A 27690-nucleotide genomic window follows, 5' to 3' on the forward strand; every position below is an offset into this window, starting at 1 on the left:
AAATGCTGGAAGAACTCAACAGGTCAGGCATCATCTGTGGAAATAACAGTCAATATTTCAGACTGAGACACTTCTTCAAGATTGAAAAGGGAGAGACACCAGAATTAAAAGCTGGGGGGAGGGAAAGGAGGATAGCTCAAAGGTGAACAAGTCTGGGTGAGTACATGGTAGAAGAGTCGGAGGGCAGCAGAAATCACAGAGGAGGTGCACTGAGAGAGGGTTTCCCTCACCTTCTAGCTATTCTCCTTCCCCTCCCTCTACCTTTTTATTCTGACATCTTCCCCCTTCCCTTTCAGTACTGAAGATGGGTCTCAGGCCAAAATGTCAACCTTTTATTCATTTCCATAGATGCTGCCTGACCTGCTGATTTCCTATAGCATCTTGTGTGTGTTGCTTTGAATTTCCAGCAGTTGTAAAATCTCTTGTGCTAAGATGTTCAACCTACTTGGAAATGAAAATAGAGCTTGGAATAAGGCTCATCAGTCCAATCTATGATTCAAAAGTTAAAGTCAAACTCAAAGTAAATTTATTATCAAAGTACATATGTCATTATATGCTACCTTGGGTCTCATTTTCTTGCAGGCATTTCTGGGAAAATAAAGAAAAACAATATAATTAATGAAAAACTACATCTAAAAGACTGCAAACAACTAAAATGCAAAAGACAAATTGTGAAAATAAAAAAAATAATTCTGAGAACATTATTGTAGAGTCCTTGAAAGTGACTCCATGGGTTGTGTAATCAGTTCATTGTTGAGGTGATTGAAATTATTCATGCTGATTCAGAAGCCTGATGGTTGGAGAGTAATAACTGTTCCTGTACCTGGTGGTGTGGGACCTAAGGCTCCCATGACCTTGCTAACCTAAGGACCCTCCTACTTACTTTATCTCATCCTGCCAGTTATTACAGGGTAATAGAAGGACGCTTGAAGGACAACTGTGAGCTGAAATTTGGAAAAGGGGCTGGAAAAGGTACCTAAAAAAATAGAATAGAATAATACAGCACAGTACAGGCCCTTTGGCCCACAATGTTGTGCAGACCCTCAAAACCTGCCTCCCATATAATCCCCCACCTTAAATTCCTCCATATACCTGTATACCCATATTCCTCCATAATCACCTGCCTCAAAATGTCCTGACTAGATTTCCACATCCAGAATGATCACCATATGTGGACAGAAACAAAGAATTATGACATTTGGAGCCCGAAATGTGCACACTCTGATGGTGCAACCAATGATCAGCCAGAGAAGACAACTGCAGTCATTGAAAAATAAATAAGGAAATGCCAAATTAGCTAGAAGGACAGACACACTAACACCGGCGTGCTGGAGGAGACCAACATGAACAGCATCTCCACCATGATAAAGCAACACCAAGGAGGAAATCTATTCAAGAGAGAGCTGCATTACATAAGGTCAACCTTGCTGTGCCCCAGAGAACAAGTGAACAGAGAGACTGAACAACCAGAAGACCCAATTACTAAAAACAGCCACCATTTACTCTTACCCACACTGCACCAGAGTGTGTGAAACCTGGATTGGCACCTAGAGCCACCTGAGGACGCATCAGTATATGACCCATAGGAAAACATCATGCTCGACTTGAGTGATTGCACTACTAGTCCACATATTGTTCCTGCAAACATTTTGGATAAGAAGTTTGATGCAGAAAGTTCTGAATGCCTCTGTTTAGGATGGAATCAGAACCAGGTTTATCATCACTGGCATATGTTGTGAATTTTTGGGGTTTCATGGCAGCATTACAGGCAAGACATAAAATAAAACAGTTACAATAGACAGATAGATAGTACAAAAGAGCCATAGCAAGGCAGTGTTCATGGACCATTCAGAAATCTGATGGCAAAGGGAAGAAGCTGTTTCTAATACACTGAGTATGAGTCTTCAGACTCTTGAACCTCCTCCCTCATGGCAGTCAGGAGAAGACATATCCTAAATGGTGTGGGTCCTCAATGATTGGTGCCACCTTTAGAGGCACTGCCTTTTGAAGATATCCATGACGGTGGGGAGGGTTATGCCCATGATGGAATTGACTGAGTTTACAAACCTCTGCAGCCTCTTCTGGACTTCTTTCCACTTTTTCTTATTCATTATTCATGGAACCGTTCTTCTATTTGCAGGACCTCTATCGTTTCACCACTTGAATTCTAAATTTAATGTAAATAGAACTATTTAAGATTAGGATAATTAAGATTATAATCTAGAATATGTGCCATTTAAAATAGTGACAAATCTGGAAAGAGAGTGTATTATGATGTGTAATTTAGATTCTTTTATCAAGAATTGATATTGAGAGAGTGCAGCGTAGGTTCACAAGGTTAATTCCCGGGATGGAGGGACTGTCATATGTTGAAAGATTGGAACGACTGGGGTTGTATACACTGGAATTTAGAAGGATGAGAGGGGATCTGATTGAAACATATAAGATTATTAAGGGATTGGATACGCTAGAGGCAGGGAATCCAGATCCAGAGGCCACAGTTTAAGAATAAGGGGTGGACAATTTAGAACGGAGTTGAGGAAAAACTTTCACACAGAGGGTTGTGGTTCTGTGGAAGGCAGTGAAGGCCAATTCTCCGGATTCTTTCAAAAAAGAGTTAGATAGAGCTCTTAAAGATAGCGGAGTGAAGGGATATGGGGAGAAGGCAGGAAAAGGGTACTGATTGTGGATGATCAGCCATGATCATAGTGAATGGTGGTGCTGGCTCGCAGGGCTGAATGGCCTACTCCTGTACCTATTGTCTATTGTCTATTTTATCACTGATGTTGGTCATTGTTTAAGGAAGGATTCAATTCAAAGCAATTCATTAGGTGTTCCATTCCAACTACCAATTAGTGTCACTTGACTTGTAAGAAGTGGAGTCCCCAATTCTTCCCATACTAGAGATATACATTTCTGAAAACATTTGTAGAAAGAGGAACTATTAAGGTTTCAAATCCAAAACCCTTCACCAAATTGAGATAGAAAGAAAGCTACTTCATTATTAGTAGTGGCAGGGTGGGGGGATGGCGGAAGGGAAGGGATGTGTAGAATAAAGGAAATATCTCTGATAGGGTGAGATCAAATGTTTATTTATCAAGATACAGCATGGAATAGGCCCTTCCGGCCCTTCAAGCCACACTGCTCATCGACACCCAATTTAACCCTAGCCTAATCACAGGATAATTTACAATTAACCTACCAACTGGTGCATCTTTGGACTGTGAAAGGAAACTGGAGTACCAGGAAGAAACACATGTGGTCATGGGGAGATCATACGAACTCCTTACTGGTAGCTGTGGGAATTAAACTCTGGTTACCTGCACTGTGAATTATTGTACTACCGTGCCTCCCTAATGTGCTGATAATGCATCATCTGTCTTCTCTGTCCATGTCTGTGTACTCAAAGGAGGCCAGGATGGACTAATAGAGAAAGCAAGAACTAATGCAACTCGAGATTATGGCTAGCAGTAAGTGGCCTGTTCTGATACAGACAGAATAAAATAACTTTCAGCACAGGAACACACACAAAATGCTGGAGGAATTCAGCAGGTCAAGTAGCATCTATGGAGGGGAATAAACAGTTGACATTTCGGGCCAAGACCTTTCACCAGGACTGGAAAGGAAGAGGGAGAAAGAAAGTGAAGGGAAGGGAAGGGGCAGAGCACAGGAGACTGAGGGGATGATCTTAGAAAGGTGTATAAACTCTTGAGGGGCACAAATATGGTGAATGCTATCAAACTTCTTCTCAACAGTAAGAACCAGAACCAGAGGGTATACGTTCTCAGGTGAAAGGAGAGAGATTTAATAGGAAACTCAGAAGCAACTTTTTCCAACAACCGGTGATCTGGAAATGGAATGAGTTGCTGAGGAGGTGCTTAAGGCAGGTTCAATAACAACATTTGGACAGGTACATGGATAGGAGAGATTTTGTGGATATGGGTCACAGTCAGGTAAATGGGACCAGCTTAGATGGGCACCTTGAGTCTATGACTCTGAGTTTTTTAAAGATAAAATTGATATAGAATCCAGAGGCCTACAATCAGAAGACCAGAAGTCAAAGCCTGACTGCCAAAGCTTGGAGACTGCAGATTGGAGGCCAGGCGCCTGTGCTGGAATTGGAAGACTTTTCATGTGTGTGAGTTGGGTGAGAGGAAAGGGGCTTGTTTTGCTGTTGTTGTTTTGTTGTGTTCTATTTTGTTATGATCTGCATTGCTCTGTTGACTACTGAGGCATGCGATGTTGACACTGGAATGTGGGTGGCACTTGTGGGTTGCTCCCAGCACATCCTCAGGTGTGTCAGTTGTTAACACAGATGACGCATTTCACTGTATGTTTTCATAAACGCTTGGATCTTGTACAGCAAGACAACTGAGCAACCCTGATCAACAATCAAACACTTGGTTACATTAATTTTATTTCACGTTACACACATTCCCATCATCCACACTGCCTCCCATTGGTTCTGCCACTCACCACTCACAATGGAGGTGATTTAGAGTGGCCAATTAACAAACCACATCACACATCTTTGGGACACTGGAGGAAACCGGAGCAGCTATGGGGAAACAGGAAAAAGGAGCAAACTCCTCACACTCACAGACAGCTCCTGATGTCAGGACTGAACCCAGGTCTCTGGAGCTGTGCCCACAATTCTGGCCTTTTGGTGATCTTCAGTCTCAATGTTTCAGTAAACATCTCTGGAGACACAAGAGACTGCAGATGCTAGAGTCTGAACCAACACACACACACACACACCAGTCCTCATTGAGGGATCAGTGGAAAGGGAGAGCAGTTTCAGGTTCCTGGGTGCAAAGACCTATCCTAGGCCCAAAATATTGGTACAATTATGAAAAAGGCATGCCAGTGGCTCTATTTCATTTGGAGTTTGAGGAGATTTGGTATGTCACCAAATCTAGCAAATTTCTACAAAAGTACCATGGAGAGCATTCTGACTGATTGCATCACCATCTGGTATGGAGGGGTCCTTGCATATGATCAGAAAAAGCTGTCAAAGGTTTTAAATTCAGCCACCTCTATCATGGGCCTCTTTACAATTGGGCACATCTTCAAAAGGTGATGCCTCCAAAAGCAGCATCAATCATTAAGAACTTCTATCACCCAGGGCATGCTCTCTTCTTAATACTACCATCAGGGAGGAGATGCAGGAGCCTGAAGAGGCACAATCACTGTTTTACCAGCAGCTTTTTCTCCTCCAACAAAAGACATCTGAACGGACAATGAACCAAGCCATGATCACTACGTCACTATTTTGCTCCCTTTGGCACTGCTTATTTTATTCAATTTCTTTCATACATATATATATTTCCTTTTGTAATTTATAGTATATTTTATGTATTGCGCTGTACTGCTGCAGCAAAACAACAAATTTTACATATACTCTTGGTGGCTACTTTATTTGGTATATCCTGTATCTCATAAAGTGGCCACTGAATGTGTGTTCCATGTGGTTCTCATCTTCTGCTGCTGTAGCCCATCCACTTAAGGATTGATGTGTAGAACATTCAGAGATGGTCTTCTGCAAACAATTGTTGAAACATGTTTTTATCTGAGTTATTTTCACCTTCCTGTCACTTTGTATTTATGAGCAGGTGTAACCAATCTGCATTTAGGTTCTACAAGAGGAAGACATGTTGTGAATTCAATGCACTAGATTGAAGAAATGGAACAGAATTGCTGCTTCACCAGGACTTGACATGTCATACATCAGATTAAGAAAATAGGTTGCTACCTTATTGCACTTTCTGTGTTACTTCTTTAAACCTTTTTGAACCTAACATGTATTTAAGAGTTTCCAAGCCCTTAAAAATCACTTTCAATCCTTGAGAAATCCAGCTGTGATCCAAAATAAAAAAATAAATATAGCACAAAATAAATTAAAAGATAAATGTGAAAAATGTGAAAATTTGATGAAATTATTTACTGCAATCTTCTGAAAAGATGTTTTTATTTGCTCTGTTTATTACCATTAACATCACAACATTAAAATGACAAAAATGGATTTCAGTTAATCACTAAAGTAATTACAAGTTTAATTGCACTGTGAAACAATAAAACTCCCAAAATCCTTGACTAGCTCAAAGGAAAATAATTTACTAAAGTAACTTTGAAATATTTATTGTTCACATACCTGTCGTGTGATTGCCCCCATCTGCATAACCTGTTGTGGTGGTGTCATCTTCAGATGCTTGCATTCTTCCAATTTTGCCATCTCAAACATGCCAATTTTCTTCATTCCACTGTTTGTCACAGTGGTATTGGTAAATAAGTTGCATAATGCATGATCCTTGCTTGCATAATGCTGCGTTGGATGGAGAGTACACAAAGTGAGTTACACTTTGAATCGTACAGCACCAAGAACAACCACAATGTTTGCACCGGATGCAATGCCAAATTAATCTAATTCTCATCTGAGTGTATGTGATCCATTTCCTGAACATTCAGGTGCCTATCTAACCACCTCTTAAAGTCCATTATCATTCCTCTGCCTAGCATTTCACCTGGCAATCTGTTCCAGACAGCTATCAACCTCTGCAAAAAATCTTGCCCAGCACATCTTCTGTAAGTACAAAGTTCAAAGTTCAAAGTACATTTTGTTAACGAAGTATGTATATATTATACAACCTTGACAGTTTTCTGCTTAAAGGCAGCCACAAAATAAAAAACCCAAAATAACCCAATTAAAAAAGACCAAAACACAGTGCACATAAAGAGAGAGAGAGAGGAAAAGAAAAAAAAACAAATCAAATGAAATCAAATCAAGCAAACAATAAGTCAGCATTCAGAATGAAATTAAGTCCATAAACTCAAGCCAAGAGCAGCCGGAGTGGCCCATAGTCTCAGTCTCAGTCTCAGTGCATCACACAGAGGCAAATCACCACGAAGCTAGCAGTCACTAAGCCCACAACAGCTGGAGCACGACACACCCTCAGAGCCGAGAAGGGTGAAGTAAATCATCACAGAGCAGAACAGCCTCAACGTTCAAGAATTTGCCTTTTTAGTCCATCTGGCCCGGCACTTAAATTCTCCAATCATCACCGCATCGATATGCTCTGGGCCGCTTCCAATCCACACTCAACCTTTCCAAATTGACGAAGCACTTTGGTGGATCAAACTTTGCTCCCGGTTTAGGTGGACAGGCTCTGAAACAGCTCCACTTCAGCTTTTCTCCACTCTGCTTGCTCCAACGACATCTCCAATTCTGACTGCAGGTTCATGCCTCAACCTCATTCCGGCTCTGTCTCTCACCCGCACACCTCGACCGTTGGATCAAACTTCACTTGCCTCTTCGTTGTTTGCAGTGATCATTTACAAAATTTTCCCATATAAAAAGTGTTATTAATAGAGTAGTTAGTCCAATTTCTTGCTTTGAGATCCACCAGTAAGCTATCATCCACATTCAGTAGCACCATTTTAAACCGGAAGAGTTGATGTCTTCACTCCCACCTTAAATACACCCCTCTAGCACCTGACACTTCTACCCAGGGGAAAAGATTCTGACTGTTTACCCTATCTATGCCTCAGCCAATCTTATAAACTTTTATCAGATATTTCCAAATAGTGTTCAGAGTTCTGAGACACAAAGATTAGGATGTCCTGGTTTATGATCTGAAGAAGACTAGCATGCAGATATAGACCATAGGGCCAGAAGACATAGAAGCAGAATTAGGCCATTTTGCCCATTGAGTCTGCTCTGCCATTCCATCATAGCTGATTTATTACCCCTCTCAATATCATTCTCCTGCCATCTCCCCATAATCTTTGACACCCTTACTAATCATCCTCCACCTCGAGTATACCCAATGAGTTGGCCTCCACTGTGATCTGTGGCAATAAATTGTAGAGATTCACCACATTCTGGCTAAAGAAATTCCTCCTCATCTCTGTTCTAAAGAGGCATCCTTCTTTCCTGAAATTGTGCCTTCTGATCCTAGATTCCCCCACTATTTGAAATGTCCTCTCCATTTCTACCCTATATAGGTCTTTCAATATTTGGTAGATTTCAATGAGATACCCTTGCATTCTTCTAAATTCCAGCCAGTACAGTCCCAGAGCCATCATTCAGTCCTCATATGCCAACCTTTTCATTCTGGAAATCATTCTTATAAACCTTCTCTGAACCCTCTCTAATCCCAGCACATCCATCCTTCGAAAAGGGCCCAAAACCACTCACAACACTCCATGCAGTCTGATCAATGCCTTATATAGCCTCATCATTACATCCTTGGGTTTATATTCCGGTCCTCTCAAAAATGAATGCTAATATTTTTACATATAACATGTCATTAGGAAAGCTTATGCCATTGTATTACATAACACACAAAGGAAATTCACATCAGGCACAAAATGGTGTTGGGTAAACTGATGGGACTGAAGGTTGATAAATCCCAGGGTACTTAAGGAGGTGGCTCTAGAAATCGTGGACACATTGGTAATCATTTTCCAATGTTCTATGGATTCAGGATCAGTTCCTGCGGATTGGAGGGTAGCGAATGTTATCCCACTTTTTCAGAAAGGAGGGAGAAAGAAAACAAGCAATTATAAACCAGTTAGTCTGACATCAGTGGTGGGGAAGATGCTGGAGTCAATTATAAAAGATGAAATAGCGGCATATTTGGATAGCAGTAGCAGGATCAGTCTGAGTCAGCGTGGATGTATGAAGGGGAAATCATGCTTGACTAATCTTCTGGAATTTTTTGAGGATGTAACTATGAAAATGGACATGGGAAAGCCAGTGGATGTAGTGTACCTGGACTTTCAGAAAGCCTTTGATAAGGTCCCGCATAGGAGGTTAGTGGGCAAAATTAGAGCAAATGGTATTGGGGGTAGGGTACTGACATGGATAGAAAATTGGTTGGCAGACAGGAAACAAAGAGTAGGGATTAACGGGTCCTTTTCAGAATGGCAGGCAGTGACTAGTGGGGTACCGCAAGGCTCGGTGCTGGGACCACAGCTATTTACAATATACATTAATGATTTAGATGAAGGGATTACAAGTAACATTAGCAAATTTGCAGATGAGACAAAGCTGGGTGACAGTGTGAAATGTGAGGAGGATGTTATGAGAATGCAGGGTGACTTGGACAGGTTGGGCGAGTAGGCAGATGCATGGTAGATGCAGTTTAATGTGGATAAATGTGAGGTTATTCTTGCCACTTTGGTGGCAAGAACAGGAAGGCAGATTACTATCTGAATGGTGTCAAGTTAGGAAAAGGAGAAGTACAATGAGTTCTAGGTGTCCTTGTTCATCAGTCACTGAAAGTAAGCATACAGGTACAGCAGGCAGTGAAGAAAGCTAATGGCATGTTGGCCTTCATAACAAGGGGAGTTGAATATAGGAGCAAAGAGGTCCTTCTGCAGTTGTACAGGGCCCTGGTGAGGCCCCACCTAGAGTATTGTGTGCAGTTTTGGTCTCCAAATTTGAGGAAGGACATTCTTGCTATGAAGGGAGTGCAGCGTAGGTTCACTGGGTTAATTCCAGGGATGGCGGGAATGTCATATGTTGAAAGATTGGAGCGACTGGGCTTGTATACTCTGGAATTTAGAAGGATGAGAGGAGATCTGATTGAAACATATAAGATTATTAAGGGATTGGACACGCTAGAGGCAGGAAACATGTTTCCGATGCTGGGGGAGTCCAGAACCAGAGGCCACAATTTGAGAATAAGGGGTAGGCTATTTAGAATGGAGTTGAGGAAAAAATTTTTCTCACGGAGGGTTGTGGATCTGTGGAATGCTCTGCCTCAGAAGGCAGTGGAGGCCAATTCTCTGGATTTTTTCAAGAAGGAGATAGAGCTCTTAAAGATAGCGGAGTCAAGGGATATAGGGAGAAGGCAGGAACAGGGTATTCATTGTGGATGATCAGCCATGATCACAGTGAATGGCGGTGCTGGATCGAGGGGCCGAATGGCCTACTCCTGCACCTATTGTCTATTGTAATTTATTCAGAAAAGAAAGTCTCTTTAAAGATCCAAGAGGACTGAACATGTGACAGAACTATAACAACTTTCACCGATAAGGTCAAGAAATATCTCCAGGGAAGTGCAGTGACTGAAGGAGAGTTACTTAAAAACCATGCATATCAAATCAATCTTGTTTGTTGGCAGCATTAGGCTTGGTAGACAAGGCTGTTCCTCACTCAGTCTCATGGTCACAGGGACAAGTATTGTCACGGGATGTAAACTTCATGTGAAGATTAGTGTTATTTGTCACATGCATATCAAAACATACAGTGAAATGGGATGTCCTGGGATGGCAGGACTTTCATATGATGAAAGACTGGATCGACTAGGCTTATACTTATTGAAATTTAGAAGATTGAGGGGGGATCTTATTGAAATGTGTAAAATCCTAAAGGGATTGGACAGGCTAGATGCAGGAAGATTGTTCCCGATGTTGGAGAAGTCCAGAACGAGGGGTCACAGTTTGAGGATAAAGGGGAAGCCTTTTAGGACTGAGATTAGGAAAAACTTCTTCACACAGATTGTGGTGAATCTGTGGAATTCTCTGCCACAGGAAACAGTTGAGGCCAGTTCATTGGCTATATTTAAGAGGGAGTTAGATATGGCCCTTGTGGCTAAAGGGATCAGAGGGTATGGAGAGAAGGCTGTTACAGGGTTCTGAGTTGGATGATCAGCCATGATCATACTGAATGGCGGTGCAGGCTTGAAGGGCCGAATGGCCTACTCCTGCACCTATTTTCTATGTTTCTATGTTTCTATGAAATGTATCAAATCAAATCAGCAAGGACTGTGCTGGGAGCAGCCGCACTTCCAGCACCAGCATAGAATGCCCACACTCACTAATCCTAATCATTCTCTGATGATCGTCACCTTGCTGTGGTGGAAAGCGTTGTGAGTTCATCAGATCCCGAGTGTGAGGCTGTTTGCAGTTTAGCTCCTGGTAGAGTCACCTGTGGTGGTGAGGTCAAGGAGAAGGTTCCAGATGAGTAGTAATCCAATCAAGTCCTCAACAGTGGAGCTGGCAGCAGGGGATGACTCATCACAACAACAACAGCAGTGAAGGCAGAGGAAGGCTACAGCAGGAAAGGGTCCACCAGTCATCTTGCATTCCACGTCACTGGACCCATATCCCAATCTGTCAAGGACCTTCTGGTGGCTGCCTATGCATCTGTCTCCCCACATTAAACAAAGTCACACATAGGCATTCTGCACTAAGAGATAAATCATTAGAACATTATACTCGACTTAAGTGATCTCACTGCTTCTACTAATCCAAATTGTGCATCTTTGGGATATGGGAAGAAACTGGAGCATCCAGGGAAATCCCTCATGGTCACGGGGAGTATGTAATGTACAATCTCATTACGTACGGCAGTGGGAATCAAACCTCAATCTTACAGCTGGCATTGAAAAGCATTGCCCTAACCATTACACAACCATGACACCCAAACTATTCTACATGACAGGGTAGAGCACATTGATTTGATAGAAGAAGTGAAATTGAAGAGACCAATTTTATATAGCTGCTCATTCGATAGCAAGTGTGCAATTAATCTAGGGGAAAATATGTGTTAATAATCTCATTTTTTGCTAATGGAAATTAGTACAAAAATAGGAAGATTTGCAGTAGAAAGCTGTTTGTGGAATGCTGTGCATAGCCTCTCTATTTAAAATAATGCTTTAAAGCTGTTCAGAGAAAGTTTACTGGACGAATACCGCAAATGGGTGAGATCTATACTCATTGGCCACTTTATTGGGTGCTTCCTGTATGAAATAGAGTGGCTACTGAATATATCTTTGTGGTCTTCTGTTTCTGTGGTCCATCCAGTTCAAGGTTTAGCATCACACACAAAATGCTGGTGGACGCAGCAAGCCAGGCAGCATCTATAGGAAGAGGTACAGTCGACGTTGAGGGCCGACTGACAAGGGTCTCGGCCCGAAATGTTGACTGTACATCTTCTTATAGCTGTTGTCTGGCCTGCTGTGTTCTACCAGCATTTTGTGTGTGTTGCTTGAATTTCCATCATCTGCAGATTTCCTCCTGTTTGCAAGGTTTGGCATGTTGTGCATTCACAGATGCTCTCATGCACACCTCTGTTATAATGTGCATTTATTTGAGTTACTGTCACCTTCCTGTAAGTTTGAACCTGTCTGGCCATTCTCCTCTGAGACCTCTCATTAACCAAGTGTTTACATCCACAGAACTTCACTGGATTATTATTTTTTTTTTGTTTCTAACACCATTCTTTGTAAACTCTGTAAATCCCAAGAGATCATCAGTTTCTGAAATACTCAGACCACCTCATCTGGCACCAACAATTATTCCACATTCAAAATCACTTAGATTACTTTTCTTCCCAATTCTGATGTTTGGTCAGAGGAACAACTGAATCTTTTGACTATATCTGCATGCTTTTATGCATTGTATTTCTGTCACATGATTGGGTGATCAGATACTTGCATTATCGAGCAGGTGTACAGATATACCTAATAAAGTGGTCACTGAGTGTACGAGGAGAGTTTGGATGGGGAAAGCAGGTATTCACTGGAGTTAAGAAGAGTGAGCCAGAATTTGATTGAGATATGAAAGTTCCTCAGGCATTTTAACATAATGGATGTGGAGGAGCCATTCATAAAAAATTAAGGGGATCCCCATTTCAAACATAGATGTTGCAAAATTTTTTCTCTCTTTTTGGTTTCTGAATCTTTGGAACTCTAATTTTAAAGGGTCCACAGAAACAAAGATTATAAATATTTTCAAGGCAAAGGTAGATAAGCAAGGGAAAAAAAGGTCACTTCTGGGTAGATCGTGACCTTGTTAAATGTAGAAAAGGCTGCTGTGGCCTGATTGTGTGTGTGAATGTGAGCATGAGAGAGAAAGAGAGGGAGAGGCATGCACCGTGCGCGCGCACACACACCTTCTCCTTCCCTGTCCCTCAACACCCTTCTCACTGTTCCTCCCCCTGTTTCTCTTTCTCTCTCTCCCTGTCTCTCTCCTGTCACCCTCTGCCTGTTCCTCTGTCTGTCTGTCTGTCTGTCTCTCACACACAGACACACAAACACACACTGTCCTTCCTTCTCCTTTTCCACATCCCCCTCTCTCCACCCTCTCCCATTCACCCACTGTCTGTCTCATTCTCTCTCCCCATGTCTTTTTCTTCCTCTCTCTTTTCCTGTCTTCATAACTGCTTCTTATTCTCTGTTCAGATAGCTTACATAGCTTATTGATAGAGCTGGCAAGAATAATTTTCATCTTGCACAAGAAGAATGACGTATCAAGAGATGAACTGAATAACTTGTTGGTGCATCTGAAGGATACATTAAGTGGATGTGTAAGTTCAGCATTCAGTGTCATTGCATTGGCTTATTTGGTGAAGAGGACTGTGGGTTAAAGGAAGATCAATGAAATCCTGGAGATCCCTCCTGTTTCTCTCTTTTTCCATTCCCCATTCTGATTCCCTCCTCACCTGCCCATTATCTCCCACTGGTGTCCATCCTCCTTCCCTTTCTCCTATATTCTACTATCCTCTCCTATCAGATTCCAAGCTCTCCAAACCTTTACCTCTTCCCCCTATCACCTCACAGTTTCACAGTTCATCCACCCACATTCTCTCTCACCTCCTTCACCTATCACCAGCCAATTTGTACTCCTTCCCTTCACCCCACCTTCTTATTTCGGCTACTGCCCCCTTCCTTTCCAGTCCTGATGAAGGGTCTTGGCTCAAAGCGTTGACCTTTATAGACACTGCCTGACCTGCTGAGTTCCTCCAACATTTTGTATGTGGTCTCCTGGAGATTTTGCTAATCTGAAATAAAACAGTAATTTTCTGTAAATAGTCTGCAGAACAGGTAACATCTGTGAATAATGGGCACATTTAACATTTCACTCTGTTCCAGAGTTGCACAATGCAAAGCAGCCTGACTGATTACATCATGGCCAGGCATGGGAACTCCAGTGCAAGAGGCTTCAGATAGTGTGGACTTCAGCAATTCCATCATTCTACAGTTCTCCTCACCACTGAGGACATAAGAGACAATGTCTTAGGAAGGCAACATTCATCATCAAGGACCCCCATTTCCGGGCCATGCCCTCCTCTCATTGCAGCAATGGTATAGAAGACACAGGAGGCTAAAGACCCATACCCCAAAACTCAACAACAACTTCTTCCCCGCTGCTATCAGGTTCTTGAACTGACTTAATAAACCTTAACATTAACTTAGACTATATTTCTTCTTGTTTCTCTTTCAACTTGCAGTAATATCATAATGTTTATTGTGTTTATCATTGCGTAATTTATGTATAATTTATGTTAGCCTATTTTGTCATGTTTGTAAAGTACTATGCTGCTATGACAAAGCATTAATTTTCATGGCATTTATATCCTGGGTAGGTATACCTTTGATAATATGTTTGAATTTAACAGTAAAGTTTTGAACTTGAAAGGACATCAACCTATAAATTTAACTCTGTCTCTCTCCTCATTTGCTGCCCAACCCAATGTGTATGCATGCAAGCTTAAGGGAACATCCTGCAATGTGTGCTTCTACTAAAGAGCTGAGCAGATTTCTACTGGCCTTATCCTTTCTGAATAAGTTCATGACCTTGCATCCACCCAGATTTAACTTCCTCCCTCAGAGAATGAGCAAGTATATTGCAATCTAATCACAAACAGAAAATCTTCAGATGCTGGAAATCCAAGCAACACACAAAATGCTGGAGATATTCCTAAAGCATGTTGTAAAGCATGATTTTAATTGTGTTCTTTAAAGTAGAGGATTTTTCATTTGTTAAAAACAAAAGATGCTTGAAGTTCTGAATATAGGCTCTGAGCCTGTACTCCATGGAGTTCAGAAGGATTGGGGGGTGGGGGGGGGGCAAATCGCTTTGAAACCTACCAGAGACAAAAAGATCTGGAGAGTGAACATGGGGAAGATGCTTCCATTAGTAGGGGATTCTAGGGTCCAAGGACACAGCCTCTGAACAACGGACAAGAATAAGAATAAGCCTTAGAATAAGTCCCCTGAGAAATGAGACAAAGGGGAATTTCTTCAGCCATAAGGTGGTGAATCTGTAGAATTCATTGCTACAGCGGGCTATGGAGGCCAAGTTGTTAGGTAAGTTTAGTACAGAGATTGCGAGATTCTTGGTTGGTAAGTGGGTTACAGGAAGAAGGCCTGAATGGTATTGGAAAATAAATAGGCCATAAATGAATGGCAGATCAAACTGGATGGGCCAAATGGTGTAATTCTGTTTCTATATCTTATGATCTTATTAAAAGGAGACAGAGAAAGCTGGAATAAAAATGTATGACCTTGTCTAGTTTGGAGACAGCAGTAAGATGACTAGCATTGAAGTGCAAGATCTGTTAATGGTAACCTTGGACTTTTAAGTGAATAATGAATTGCCTGGAGATGGAGCAAGATAAAAGAGATTGCATAATCTGCTTCTCCAAACACTTAAAAGCTTTGCAAATATTAAATGTTTTATCAATATTTATGTTCTGTCATAGGGGCGGTGGCTAGGAACGGACCCAAGTGCAAGACACAGACACTGAAGTACTAGGGACAGGACTAGGATACAGGGCGATGGCAAGGACATGGACAGGAAAACCAGGAACGTGACTGGACAAGAGAGCTAGGAGCCCGGGCTTGGACTCCGAGCCAGAGACTGGACAAGGACCCAGTACCTGGGTCTTGCCTCTGGCTCGGACCCTAGAACTAGGCAAGGACGAGACTTGGCTGGCAGACAGAACGAGGCTGAAGTCTTCAGGCTTGAGGCTAGAGACTAGAGGCAAGGCTTGGCAGGAGGCAGGAGGCTGGAGGCTCCTCCTGGGCAGGGCAGGGCGTGGATCACCACCCAATGGAGGCAAGGGACAGGAAGGGACAGAACCAACCGCAGGTAACGGCAAGACGGCCTGACCTGCCCGACAGAGGCAGGGGACAGGAAGGGAGGTAGGTACAGGGTGGCTCCAGGACAAGACAGCAAGACAAGGCAAGGCTTCAGGCAATGCAAGACAAAACGAGAACTTCTGGTGAGACGAGAGTTACCGACAAGGCTTCAGGTGAGGAAACAGAAGGCAGAGGAAGGGATACAAGGAGTAAGGAGAAGAACAATCCAGCAGCCACGCACAGGTCTCTGAAGGTATTTATGCAGCCAGCCCCAACGAGCATCAGCTGGTTCAATTAGAGCTCAACAAGAACAGAAACAGGGTAAACAGGAAAACCTGGAGCAAGGGTCGATGGACCGGACCGTGAACCGGAATATGGACTTCACGGACCGGACCATGAGATGTTCATATTTTGCATAGTCTAATAAATGATATCATGACAGTTATCCACATAAACTGGAACGATAGCTATTAAGTTAACATTTACAAAGACACAGTGTTAGGTTCCTGTGAGTCTATTTATTTTCTAGCATGTATCTGCTGTGTGGGAAACAGTTCTGACTATTCTGCTGCAGAAAAACGGAATCGGCCCCACTCCCTGGTGCCCTTCCCTGTGTCCCAGAGAGACCTGTCATAGAGTCATAGAGCACTACAGCACTGGAACAGGCCCTACGGCCTCCCGGCAATGGTGGTGGAGGCAGATACGATAGGGTCTTTTAAGAGATTTTTGGATAGGTACATGCAGCTTAGAAAAATAGAGGGCTATAGGTAACCCTAGGAATTTCTAAGGTAGGCACATGTTTGGCACAACTTTGTGGGCCGAACAGCCTGTATTGTGCTGTAGGTTTTCTATGTTTCTATGTTTCTAACCATGTGCTGGAGGACCTTCATCACTGCCTCAAGAACCATGTAGCTACGGAGAGCTCCCTTAACCACCACTCCAAACCATCCCCCATCCCAAAGTGTGTGAGGCTCAGTGGAGGAACAACTTGTGCACTTACTGTGAAGCTGCCAATCACCCATGCATCAAATGCTCATTGCATCCTGGAAAACAGCTAGAGAAGAAGAGCCTTCTAACTGGTAGGTTCCCCTTGGCCTCTCATTCTAGCACCATAGCCAGACTCATTCTCTCTGTCCTGTTCCACACTCCGACGGTGCTATACACACTGGAGGCTCTGGTAGATTCTGGTGGACTGGATTCTGTATGCAGCTTAGACTCCCTACTGAGTCTTTCTCGCAACCCCTTTTGATTCAATAGACAATAAACAATAGGTGCAGAAGTAGACCATTCGGCCCTTTGAGTCTGCACCGCCATCCTGAGATCATGGCTGATCATCTACTATCAATACCCGGTTCCTGCCTTGTCCCCATAACCCCTGATTCCCCTATCCATAAGATACCTATCTAGCTCCTTCTTGAAAGCATCCAGAGAATTGGCTTCCACTGCCTTCTGAGGCAGCACATTCCACACCTCCACAACTCTCTGGGAGAAGAAGTTCCTCCTCAACTCTGTCCTAAATGACCTACCCCTTATTCTTAAACCATGCCCTCTGGTACTGGACTCTCCCAGCATCTGGAACATATTTCCTGCCTCTATCTTGTCCAATCCCTTAATAATCTTATATGTCTCAATCAGATCCCCCCCTCAATCTTCTTAATTTCAGCGTGTACAAACACAGTCTCTCTAACCTCTCTGCGTAAGACAGTCCGGACATCCCAGGAATTAACCTAGTGAATCTACGCTGCACCTCCTCCACAGCCAGGATGTCCTTCCTTAACCCTGGAGACCAAAACTGCACACAATACTCCAGGTGTGGTCTCACCAGGGCCCTGTACAAATACAAAAGGATTTCCTTGCTCTTGTACTCAATTCTCTTTGTAATAAAGGCCAATATTCCATTAGCCTTCTTCACTGCCTGCTGCACTTATTCATTCACCTTCAGAGACTGATGAACAAGTACTTCTAGATCTCTTTGTATTTCTCCCTTACCTAACTCCACACCGTTCAGATAATAATCCGCCTTCCTGTTCTTGCTCCCAAAGTGAATAACCTCACACTTATTCACATTAAACGCCATCTTCCAAGTTTCTGCCCACTCACCCAGCCTATCCAAGTCACCTTGAATTCTCCTAACATCCTCATCACATGTCACACTGCCACCCAGCTTAGTATCATCAGCAAACTTGCTGATGTTATTCACAATGCCTTCCTCTAAATCACTGACGTAAATCGTAAACAGCTGTGGTCCCAACACCGAGCCCTGTGGCATTCCACAAGGGCATGGATTTGCCCTTGGTAAATCCACGCTGGCTCGGCCCAATCCTATCACTGCTATCAAGATATGCCGCTATTTCATCTTTAATAATGGACTCTAGCATCTTCCCCACTACTGATGTTAGGCTAACAGAGCGATAGTTCTCTGTTTTCTCCCTCCCTCCTTTCTTAAAAAGTGGGATAACATTAGCCATTCGCCAATCCTCAGGAACTGATCCTGAATCTAAGGAACATTGGAAAAATGATCACCAATGCATCCGCAATTTCCAGAGCCACCTCCTTTAGTACCCTAGGATGCAGACCATCTGGACCTGGGGATTTGTTAGCCTTCGGTCCCATCAGTCTACTCATCACCGTTTCCTTCCTAATGTCAATCTGTTTCAGTTCCTCTGTTACCCTATGTCCTTGGCCCATCCATACATCTGGGAGATTGCTTGTGTCTTCCCTAGTGAAGACAGATGCAAAGTACTTATTAAATTCGTCTGCCATTTCTCTGTTTCCCATAACAATTTCTCTCAATTCATTCTTCAAGGGCCCAACATTGTTCTTAACTATCTTCCTTCTCTTCACATACCTAAAAAACTTCTGCTATCCTCCTTTATATTCCTAGCTAGCTTGCGTTCATACCACATTTTTTCTCCCCGTATTGCCTTTTTAGTTAAGTTCTGCTGCTCCTTAAAAATTTCCCAATCATCTGTCTTCCTTAGCTCTGTTATACTTCTTTTTTAATGCTATGCTATCTCTGATTTCCTTTGTCAACCACTGTGGCCACTTTCCCCCCTTTGAATCCTTCCTTCTCCGGGGGATGAACTGATTTTGCACCTTGTGCATTATTCCCAAGAATACCTGCCATTGATGTTCCACTGTCTTTTCTGCTAGGATATCCGACCAGTCAACTTTGGCCAGCTCCTCCCTCATGGCTCCATAGTCTCCTTTGTTCAACTGCAATACTGATACTTCTGATCTGCCCTTATCCCTCTCAACTTGCAGATAAAAACTTATCATACTATGGTCACTACCTCCTAATGGGTCCTTTACTTCAAGATCACTTATCAAATCCTGTTCATTGCACAACACTAAATCCAGAATAGCCTTATCCCTGGTCGGCTCTCGTACAAACTGTTCCAAAAATGCATCCCGTAGGAACTCTACAAACTCCCTATCCTGGGGTCCAGTACCAACCTGATTTTCCCAGTTCACCTGCATGTTGAAATACCCCACAACTACTGCGACATTTCCTTTGCCACACGCCATTGTTAACTCCCTATTCAACTTGCACCCAATATCCATGCTACTGTTTGGGGGCCTGTAGATAACACCTATTAGGGTCTTTTTGCCCTTACTGTTCCTCAGTTCTATCAACACTGACTCTACTTCTCCTGATTCTATGCCCCCCCTTGCAAGGGACTGAATCTCATTCCTCACCAACAGGGCCACCCCACTCCCTCTGCCCACCTTTCTGTCCCTTTGATAGCACGTATACCCTTGTACATTCAATTCCCAGGTCTGATCCCCCTGCAGACATGTCTCTGTTATCCCAACAACATCATAGTTACCCATTCACACCTGAGCTTCAACCTCATCCGCCTTATTTCTGACACCGTGCATTCAGATATAGAATTTTTAACCCATTTCTCCTCTCTCTGTTTAAATCGCTGCCTATTGTGCATAACCCAGCTCCCCGAACTCTCACCGGGCTATACGCCCCTTGAATTTTGTTGTCCTTCTTAAACTTACTTACTCTTTCTGCACATTTAACTCCATGCTCTGTCAGACCATCCCTCTGCACATGTATCCTCCTTATCACTCGTTCCGCCTCACCTTTCTCTACTTCACACTTAATATTCCAGAACTGTGTAGTCCCCACCTGTCCTTTATACTTCATCTCGCTATCCTCTCTCACATTCTGGATCCCTGCCCCCTGCAAATTTAGTTTAAACACCCTCAAGCAGCACTAGCAAACTTTCCTGCAAGAATGTTAGTACCCCTCCAGTTCAGGTGTAAACCGTCCTGTCGGAACAGATCCCACCTTCCCTGGAACAAAGCCCAATTATCTAAAAACCTGAAGCCCTCCCTCCTGCACCGTCCTCTCAGCCACGTATTGATCTGTATAATCCTTCTGTTCCTCGCCTCACTCGCACGTGGCACAGGTAGCAATCCAGAGATTGTTACCCTGGAGGTCCTACCCTTCAGCTTCGCACCTAACTCCCTGAACTCACTACGCAGGACCCCCTCACTCTTCCTACCCGTGTCGTGGCCATTAATGGGGTCTGAGATGGTCAGAGCACACACATGGCCTATACACATGAGCATTGGACAGCTCCGTGAGTCACCCAAAACTCCTCTCAACTTGGGTTACCACTCGCTCTCCACTCACGAATCTCACTTCACCTGTCATCTAGTTTGTCTACATTGATGACATTCTCACCTTCTTAAAGACTGGCAAGACCATGTCTGTCGCATCTGCTCAGTCTGTTAGCATCTCCTCGAAAACCAGCTGTACTGAAAGTTAGAAAAATTGCCAGTTCCGTACCCCAGTCGGTCATTTCCTTCCTGGGTTATGTCCTTTCACCCCAAAGAATAACCATGGACCCAGAGGGACTGCATGCTGTTGTTGAATGGCCCCAACCGCGCTCCCTCAAACAGCTACAATGCTTATTGGGCTTCTCCAACTTCTACGGTCATTTCATCAGGAACTACAGTTGGGTCATTGCTCTTCTCATCTCCCTCACCAATTCACCTACTTTATGGATAACCTGATCTGCTGCCATAGACAGCACTTTTAAGGAGCTCAAGAGACGCTTCACCACTGCTCCCATTCTCTGCTATCTGATCTCCTCTGGACTTCTTGTGGTAAAGGTGGACACATTTTACATGGAAGCCAGGTATATCTTCTCCCAGTGAGGACCAGACAAGGAAACTTTACCCAGCGTCCTTATGGTGGAGGAGTCAGGCAGCATCTCACCATTAAATGGGCCTTAGAGGATTAGAGATTGGCTAATGGGAAATACTGAGCCCTTCCTGATGTGGACTGACCACCAGAACCTCATATCCATACAACAGACCCACTAACCCAAACCACATCAGGCTCACTGGGCCCTCTTCTTCACACAATTCAACTTCATCACTTCCTACTGACAGGCTTCAAGAACTCTGAAGTGAGCTTCTTGTCATGATAGTTCAACACAGCTGAAATGGTGATTGACTTCAGCCCATCATTCCATCCTCACAGATTCTCTCCCCAGTCATCTGCGACCTTGAGAAGAAGATCCACCAGGCCCTGCAGCACCAGTCTGCTCCAGCTGAAATACCTAATAACTGCAAGTACAATCTGGTGGCCTTGCATTCTGAGGCACTCCAGTGGCCCAATCATCACCCATCTCTAGCCATCCAGGTGCATGGAGGACCTTGAGGCTCCTGCAATCTTATCAGTCCCCTGATTATCATGGTTTCACATTGCCATGGATTTCATCACAGGTTTGCGAACTTCTGATGGGGCCATGGTGATCATGATGGACCGGTTCTCCAAGGCAGGCAACCTCCTTCACTGCCCTCCAACCTTCACTTCTGTCAACTGCTGTTCTGCAACAGGTAGTTTGCCTCTATGGTCTCCTTCAGGACATGATTGTCATGGTCCACCTGGCAATTCCCCATCTTGATATTACCTCATTGATTGTGCCTTAATTCCTGTCAGCCGATTCCCAATTATTGCTAGTTCCATTAATTACAGTACAGCACACCTGGGTCCCGTTAGCGAACATAGGATAAGAACTCTGGCGTCACTTGCATGCTTTGCCAGTGCGTTGGTCAATTCTAGTGTGTGCAACCTCGTTTCCTGATTCCTTAGGACTGTCAGTTCTAAGCTCCACACCATTTCCTGGATAATCTACGTAAACCTTGTCTCCATGTGGAGACTCTCGTGGATATCAATTCCACGTTCGCGGCTGTGTTAGCGCCTCACGACCCTGTCTCCGTGCCTGCGTCTTGCACTTGGGTTCATCCCCAGCCACATCCTTGTAACAGAACAAACTGGCCAAGAATGAATCCAGCGGACATGGATCCTGTGTAACAGGCCCTTGTCAGCCTGGGCTCCCTACTGGGCTTACAAGATCAACTGCTCAGAGAATCTTCGTGCTCTATCCAAGGACGTAAAGAAGGTCAGTGAGCAGGTTGGCCGGGTATCCCTTTCAACAACCCTGTCTGACCAAACCGCACAGCCTGGGATGGTTACGCCCCGTGGGTCGGCAACACAATCCCCTCGAGAGCCGTACGTACTCGAATGGGAACCCTATGCTGGGGACCTAGGGAAGTGTCGGGCTTTCTTACTACAATGCTCTCTGGTTTTTGAGCAACAGCCATGTACGTACACCTCGGACAGGTCAAAAATTGTGTACATCATGGGGCTGTTACGAGGGGATGCTTTAGGATGGGCCACCACGATCTGGCACAACAAGCCAGAGATCTGTTCCTTGTTCTCCTCCTTTGTCTCCGAAACAAGGAAGGTTTTTCAACAGCGTCTACTGACTCTCTGTCAGGGCTCGCGAAGCGTAGCACAGTATTCCATGGAGTTCCGAACATTAGTGACCGACTCTGGGTAGAATGACGAGGCACTACGGGAAGTATTCGACAGGTCTCTCTAACAAGTCAGAAGATGAATTAGTGGCAAGGTATGACACGACCAGCCTGGACTCTTTGGTCTCTCTAGCCACCAGGCTAGATAATCAACTTCGAGAGCGTCTGAGAGAGAAGACCGGTCGCCTCGCTCCTCCGGTCATCCCACAGCCCACCTTACTATCTTCGGCCAGGCTCTCTTACCCGTCCACTTCTAGTGTAGCTCCCACTCCAACTGTTCTGGTGAGTCAGACGACACTCCCGTCAGTTCCCCAAACCCAGGTGCAGATCCCGGCTACCGTGAACTATCAACAACAGTCCCTGTCCCTATCCGCCTTGGTGGATTCTGCTGCCGAGGGAAATCTGTTGGACGAGGTCCTAGCCTCAGGCTGGAATACCTCGGGAACCGTTAAGTAGCCGTCTGGAGGCCCGGGCGCTGGACGGAAAACTTTTGGCTCGGGTCACCCACTGTACGCCACCCCTGACCTTGATTCTGTCTAGAAACCATCGAGAGAAGGTAAGATTTAATCTCATCCATTCTCCTCAAGCCCCTATAGCTCTGGGATACCCCTGGTTGAACCACCACAACCCCCACATCGAATGGTCTACCAGGAGGATAGTCAGTTTCAGTCCGTTTTGCCTCACCACCTGTCTGCGGACGGCTCCATCCCCTAGGGAGGCTACCATGACCTCGCCTGTCTTGGAACCCCTCGACTTGTCTGAAGTCCCTGCAGAATACCATGACCTGACCAGGTATTCAGCAAACAACGGGCTTTTTCCCTGCCTCCGCACCGCCCGTATGATAGCGCTATCGACCTTCTCCCTGAGGCCTTGTTACCCTCCAGTCGCCTATATAACTTGTCTCGACCTGAGAGAGAGGCCATGGAGAAATACATTAGTGAGTCCCTCGCGGCGGGCATTATTAGACCCTCATCCTCCCTGGTGGGTGCCATTTTCCTCTTTGCAGAGAAGAAGGATGGGTCGCTTCATCCCTGTATTGATTACCGAGGCATAAACAACATAACCATTAAAAATAAGTACCCATTGCCCCTCATTAACTCAGCATTTGAACGACTTCATGGAGCCACCATCTTCTTGAAGTTGGACCTTCATAGCACCTACCATCTAGTCAGGATGAGGGAGGGAGACGAGTGGAAGATGGCCTTTCATACACCATTAGCCCACTTCAAATACTTGGTCATGCCGTTTGGCCTCACCAATGCCACCGCCGTTTTTCAAGCCCTAATCAATGATGTGCTGAGGGACTTTGTGTTCGTCTACCTAGATAACATCTTGATATTCTCCAGCAGTCTCCAGAAACACATTCAGCATGTCCTTCAAGTCTGACAGAGACTGTGGGAGAACAAGTTATTTGTGAAGGCGGAGAAGTGTGAATTCCACGTCCCCTTGGTCAGGTTCCTGGGCTACATCATCGAGAGCGGGCAAGTGAGGGCAGATCCCAAGAAGATCCGGGTGGTAGAAGAATGTCCCAGGCCCACGACCTGCAAGCAAATTCGACGGTTCCTGGGGTTTACAAACTTCTATCGCCGATTTATCAGGGACTACAGTCAGGCGGCAGCACCCCTTACCCGACTTACTTCGCATACAACACCTTTTTGTTGGGACTCCGAATCTGATTCAGCATTCACTGAACTGAAGAGGCGTTTCACAACCGCTCCCATCCTGGTCCAACCGGACCCCTCCCATCAATTCGTCGTAGAGGTTGACGACTCTGACTCTGGGGTGGGAGAGATCTGTCCCAACGATCAAATCCGGACGAGAAGCTTCATCCCTGTGCCGCCTTGTCTCTCTGGCTATCCCCTGCTGAACGAAATTACAACATGGGGAACTGGGAGCTACTGGCAGTCAAGCTGGCATCGGAGGAATGGAGGCACTGACTGGAGGGGGCAAAACGCCCATTTATCCTTTGGACTGATCATAAGAACCTTGGATATATCCAGACCGTCAAACTCTTGAACTTCCGCCAAGCCCATTCGGCATTGTTTTTTGAATGATTCAAGTTTACTCTCACCTACCGTCCGGGGTCCAAGAACGGGAAACCTGACACACTCTCCCGCCAGTACAATTCCAAGGAGGACATTTCCAGCCCGGAGACCATCCTCCCACCATCCTGTGTGGTGGCAGCGCTCACTTGGGAAATCGAGCCACTTCTCCAGACGGTGCATTTTGTAGCCCTCCCTAAACTCCCTTCGGCACAAGAGACCGCAGACCCTCTCGTCCGCCACATCTTCCGCTTCCACAGAATCCTACGGATATCATCTATGATTGGGGTCCCCAATTCTTCTCGCAGGTATGGAAGTTCTTCTGTCAAGCCCTGGGTGCTTCTGTTAGCCTGTCATCTGGCTTCCATCCTCAGACGAACGGGCAAATGGAACGGGTCAACCAGGATTTGGAGGCGGCGCTATGTTTCATAACAACCAACAACCTGTCTACCTGGAGTGACCACCTAGTGTGGGTAGAGTACGCCCACAACTCTTTGGTTAGTACTGCCACTGGAAGATCGCCTTTTGAATGCTCCCTTGGGTACCAACCCCCACTGTTTCCCATTTAAGAAGAGGAAATTGCAGTGCCATCTGTTCAGGCCCATATCGATCAGTGCCGTAAGGTTTAGGAGGACACACGCACGGCACTGCTCCGATCTGCCGATTGCAACCGGAGGACTGCCGATCGTCATCGGATTCCAGTGCCTGAGTGTCGACTTGGGCAGAAGGTGTAGCTGTCATGCAGAGATATTTCTCTCAAAAACGAGCTTAAGAAACTCATCCCTCGCTTCCTGGGACATTTCGACGTCGAAAGTATCATCAACCCCAAGCAGTCCGACTTAAGCTACCTAAGTCTATGCACATCCACCCTACTTTTCACGTTTCCCAATTAAAACCAGTTTCTGTCAGTGCCTTGTGTCCTCCAACTGAAACCTCTCCACCCGCCCGAATCATCGCCAACCATCTGACATACACCGTCCAGCGGCTACTGGATATGAGCCGGCAGGGCAGGGGTCTCCAACACCTGGTCGACTGGGAAGGGTACAACCCAGAGGAGCGATCCTGGGTTCCCTGCTCCTTCATCCTGGACACCTCCCTCATCCAGGACTTCCACTGGGACCATCGCCTGCAGGCTCCCACTGAGGGGGGCGTACTGTCATGGTCCCATCTGGCAATTCCCCATCTTGATATTACCTCATTGATTGTGCCTTAATTCCTGTTGGCCGATTCCCAATTATTGCTAGTTCCATTAATTACAGTACAGCACACCTGGGTCCCGTTAGCGAACATAGGATAAGAACTCTGGCGTCACTGCCATGCTTTGCCAGTTCATTGGTCAGTTCTAGTGTGTGCAACCCCGTTTCCTGATTCCTTAGGATTGTCAGTTCTAAGTTGCGCACCATTTCCTGGATAATCTACGTAAACCTTGTCTCCGTGTGAAGACTCTCCTGGATACCAGTTCCACGTTCGTGACTGTGCTAGCACCTCACGACCCTGTCTCCGTGCCTGTGTCCTGCACTTGGGTCCGTCCCACGTACTTGCAATAATGATGTCAAACTGGTGCCCACAATTCATCTCCCACTTCTGGTGAGCCTTCTGCTCCTTTCTCCACAGCTCAGTTAGTTTGTCCTCTGGATATCATCTGAAAATCAACAGTTAGTCAGAAAGCGCCAATCAGCAACCGGAAAGGTTTCTGTGTTGCTTTCCACCTCTAACCCTTGCACGTTGAGGAAGTATCTGCTATGGGCTGAAGCGTCCCATAATCTACACACCTCCTCTGCCACAGGTATGTCACATTTTCAAGTGGTTCATGGCTACTAAACCCATTGTTCACCACGGAGGAGCCAATGGTGGAAGAGCCGTCCACCAGGGCTCTGGTTTGCCGATGCTGGAATGCTTGGAAGAGAGCATTGAAGGTCATCCAAGCTGAAAATTGCACCAACTGCTGCCAGGCTAATGGCTGTCAGTGCCCAGCCAGACTACTCTGGCCTGGAGGCCGTATACCCAAGATCTGCCCCTGCATACCAACTACTGCATGCTCTTGCCCTGTTCATTTGTCTCTTTAAGATGATCCATTGGATCAAACCAGTCACTTACCATCTCCAGTTGCCACCATCCCTCAGGATCACATCTATCTTACACGTTAACAAATTTAACAAAGTAAGCAAATTTCATGGCACATGCCAGTGATAATAAACCTGATTCTGATTCTGATGTGTCCTGCCTCAAGGCCATTGTCCATGGATCACTCAACTCACCTGAACCTGGACCTCCAAACCTTTGGATGGTGGAAGCTGGTATATAGTTTGCAGGTTGATGGATTCATGTCATCATGAATGGGGTTTGCAGTACCTGTTCGAATGGGAAGGATATGGCCCAGAAGAGAGGTCCAGCTTCATCTTGAATCCATTGCTCATCAAGGAATTCCACCAGATCTATCCAGATTGTTGGGTGCTGTTGAGTGCCAGTTGTAGGAGGGGGATTCTGTCAGGGCTACACAGGACGACACCTCCCAGTCTCCACCCAGCTAACGGGAGTCACCTGCCACTTGTTTCTAACTCATCGCCTGCAGCCTATTTAAACCCGATCGTTATCCACAGTCCTTTGTTCACACATCGAACAAGCCAGCCTCAATGAGTTTCTTTGAGACTTCAGTTACCTTGTTGCCATGTCATGTTAAATATCTGTTCTGTCTTGTTTTGTAGCCTCTTGTGACTTGTTATTTTTCAGTTTCTTAGTTAAATGTGCCAATGTCTAGTGATGGGCCGCAGGGGTCAGTGTTGGGACTGCTTCATTGCATGTTACATGTCAATGATTTGGATGAAGGAATTGATGGCTTTGAGGCCAAATTTGTGGATGATATTAAGATAGGTGGAGGGGTAGCTGGCACTGAGGAAGCATGGTATCTGCAGAAGGACAGATTTGGGGAA

Source organism: Mobula birostris, chromosome 9 (assembly GCF_030028105.1).
Source record: "Mobula birostris isolate sMobBir1 chromosome 9, sMobBir1.hap1, whole genome shotgun sequence".
Lineage (NCBI taxonomy): Eukaryota > Metazoa > Chordata > Chondrichthyes > Myliobatiformes > Myliobatidae > Mobula > Mobula birostris.